Here is a 3,816-nt window from a genome sequence, read left to right on the forward strand (position 1 = left end):
AATCTGGCCCACTATCTGTTTGCTTGTCTCTAAATAATATTTTATTTATTTTGGTGGCAATATACACAATGAGACATATATCAATTTTTACATGAACAGTTTCACCTCACAATTTTTACATGAACAGTTCAGCAACATTGGCTACATAGGTCACATTGTGTCAGCATTCTCACTGTTTCTACCCGTATTGTTTCATCATCATTAATTGAGGCTCTGCCCTTTAAAGGTCCTATCTGTGCTTTATTTTGACTGTTGTCAGTTTATACTCATATAATTTTTATAAGAACGTCATGCTTAAGGCAAACATTATTAAGCAGGCTAAATTGTTGTTCAGTTTAACAATGGCTTTGTGGGGGTAGTTTTCATTCAAGGTTTAAAAATTATTTCTGGGCATTAAACTCAGGAGTTTTCCTAGTCTCAACAAATCGAGTAAATTTGGTTTCCATGAGTTTGATGTCCTGTTCTACTCTTTTCCCCCTTTTGATCGGGAGCCATCTACTGAGTCCTTGAGCAAAACATTCAGTAATGGTGGCCATGCACCATCCATGTCTTCTGGTCTCATGGTAATGGAGGTGGTAGTGTATGGAGGCACTATCACCTATTTTGTAACCAAGGTTTTCTGGAACACAGCCAGGCCCAGTCATTTGGCTGCTTTCCTGATACCATGGCAGGCTTGAATAGCTGCAACACAAACTAAATATCCTGCAGAGATGAAAATATTTACTATCTGGCCCTTTACGAACAAGTCTGCTGATCTCTCTTCTAGATGAGGAGTTCCTGGGTGGTACAAATAGTTAATGACGCTTGGCTGCTAACCAAAAGGTTGGAGGTTGGAGTGTACCCAGGGGCAACTTGGAAGAAGGGCTTGGAGATCTATCTCTGAAAAACTGGCTACTGAAAACCCTATGAAGCAAAGCTCAATTCACACATACACAGGAGTGACGAGTCAGAGTTCATTTGACTTCAACTGGTCTTATGTGATGAGGTAACATTAGAAAGCAAAACACTCAAGACAAAGCAAACAAACACAAAAAAGCCCTGTCCTCATGGGATGTATGTATCAATGCATTCTAGAAGCTTGGAATCACCTATTAAACAAAGTGAAAAAGTTAAGCCTGTACTCCCGTTCCCTTCCCCCCGACCCCACCCCCAGCCACAATCTGGTGCTACCATGCCCTTTTCAGAAGTCACACCACGATGAAGGGCCACTTGCCTGTTGAGGACAAGCTTCAACCTGAGCTGCCACAACAACCACACTCAGTCCAGTGTGGAACACCTTGGTCACCGGAACATCATGACTAGGGGCTACATGGCAGGCAACAAGGAGTCATAGGACATGGTCAGGGAATTCTTGGACTAGCCTGATGGCTACAAACCCACAAGGAGCACAAGACAGACCTCAATGCTGTCAACCATAGATCACCTGGACCCCAACTACGGGCTGAGCTCACAGGTGTTCCCAGCACCACGCCACCACGAATCTCATGGTGGAAGCCCTGTTGAGCCTGCAGGAGACCTGTCAGGCAGATTTTCAAGGGTTTGACAGAGGCGGAGCAACAGCAGCTCATCCATGACCACTTTCTGTTAGACAAGCCCATGTAACAACCTCTGCTGTTGGCCTCTAACATGGCCCACAACAGATCTCATGGCATCTGGCACAAGGACATAAGAACTTCCTGGTGTGGATCAAAGATTTCTGGGTGGCACAAATGGTTGGTGCTCAACTACTAACCTAAAGGTTGGTGGTTTAAACCCATCTGGCAGAAAGGCCTAGTGATCTACTTCCTTAAAGATTATAGCCAGGAAACCCCTGTGGAGCAGTTCTACTCTGTAACACATTGGGTCACCATGAATTGGAATCACTTCACAACAATTTTATTATCTATTTATTTATTTATTTTGGTGTGGACCAATGAAGAGGACCATCTTCAGGTCATTTCCATGCAGAAGGGACCCACCATGAAGGAGCCTCTGCAATGGCCTCCCCCAGATTGAAACACTCTTCAAGAATAAGAACTATGTGTTCATATGCAACCCTCACCTGGGCTACAGCCTCACCTGCCCATCCAACTTGAGCATGGGGCTGCGGGTGGATGTGCAGAGCAAGCTGCCCCATCTAGACAAGCAGGAGAAGTTCCCAGAGGTGCTCAAGTGGCTGGTTTCAGTAGCAAGGCACAGGTGGTGTGAACATGGCTGTCTCCAAGATGACTATCTGGGTTTCTGGGAGGTGGAGCTGACGCATATGGTGGTGGACAGCATGAAGAGGCTCACTGAGATGGAGCAGAAGCTGGGGCAGGTCACTGGCAGCAGATGTCCACCCAGAAGTCAGTCCCAGCCCACACTCCACCACCAACCCCACCGTTTCCTAACCTACTGCCCTGGAAACGCCCACCTGCTCCCTGATTCCGTGGGCTGGTGCTAGAGCTTTTAACTTCACTGGTTGTAGAGACTTCTTCTGTTGCCCATGGTAGAGTTAATTTTTTTGATGGCTAAGATGTTACTGATGCTGAAATAAAGTAGAGTTTTGGCCTAAAAAGAAAAGAAAGTTAAAAGTCTAAATACCTTTACATAGTGGCTAAGTCACTTGCCTGCTAACCAGACGGCTGGCGGTTCAAACCCACCAGCCACTCCTCGGAAGGAAGGTTGGGCAATCCTACTTCCGTAGTGATACTGCCTCGGAAACCCAAGGAGGGGTCGCTATGAGTCGGGGCCGACTCGACGGCACATAACAACAACAACAACAACAATGAAACCTAAAACAAAATGTGTTTAATTAAGGTGTTCTAAGTATTTATCCCTCTGCAGAGAAAAAGTGTCTGATCAATTTCCTAATTCCTATTAGCCCTTAAGGATTAATCTCTGTATAAAATAATTAATTGCTTCCTATCAAAGGCCTGGGAGCTCTGGTGGCATAGTGCCTAAGGCATTTGACTGCTAACCAGAAGGCTGGCCGTTCAAACCCACCAGCCACTCCTCAGAAGAAAGATGGGGCAATCTACTTCCCCAGTAGTGATAACTGCCTCAGAAACCCAAGGAGGGTTATGAGTCAGGTCCGACTCCACGACACATAACAACAACAACATCAAAGACCTATTTCCAGTAACGTTATTTGTCTTATACTAATCTCTTATGTTAAATTTGGTAATATATCTTGAATTTAAAGTTTGCTACCTATTTTTCTTTTTATTATGTATCTCCAAATTTCTCTCCTCAATGAAAAAGAAATCTAGGCACTTAATATATGCATGATATTTACTGTAAAATTTTTTTAAAATATTCCTTCCCTTTTGATTTCAACAGATTAGATCTAATCTATGGTCAGGGTTTCCCCAACTTTGGCACTATTGACATTTTGGACTGGACAATTCTTTGCTGTAGGGGGTTGTGTTATGCATTGTAGGATGTTTAATACCTTCCCTGGCCTCTACACACTAGGTGGCTATAGCACCCTCCCAGTGATGACAATAAAAATGTATCTAGACATTGTCAAGTGTCCCCTGGGGAGCAAAATTATCTTCCACAGTGGACTATCCATATAAGGCAATTAAATTCAGACTCTCATGTCTTCTTACTGCTTTTTTATCCTCATCCCATGAGACCAGTATTACCCTGATACCAAAACCAGGCAAAGACATCACAGAAAAAGAAAACTTCAGATCAATATCCCAAATGAATATACATGCAAAAAAAAATCTCAACAAAATATTAGCAAATTGAATTTACCAACATGTAAAAAGGATTACACACCAGGGTCAAGTGTGACTTATCCCAGGAATGCAAGTTTGGTTTAGTTTATGAAAGCCATATTAATGGAAT

General features: G+C 43.4%; 1 pseudogene; it reads left to right on the top strand.

Moving 5' to 3' along the window:
- Window positions 1-1,402: 1,402 nt before the first annotated feature.
- LOC122151785 lies at window positions 1,403-2,422 on the top strand (annotated as a pseudogene).
- The last annotated feature ends 1,394 nt before the right edge of the window (window positions 2,423-3,816 follow it).

This window comes from Orycteropus afer, unplaced genomic scaffold, assembly GCF_000298275.1.
Source record: "Orycteropus afer afer isolate SDZICR_OR568_19922 unplaced genomic scaffold, OryAfe1.0 scaffold00712, whole genome shotgun sequence".
NCBI lineage: Eukaryota > Metazoa > Chordata > Mammalia > Tubulidentata > Orycteropodidae > Orycteropus > Orycteropus afer.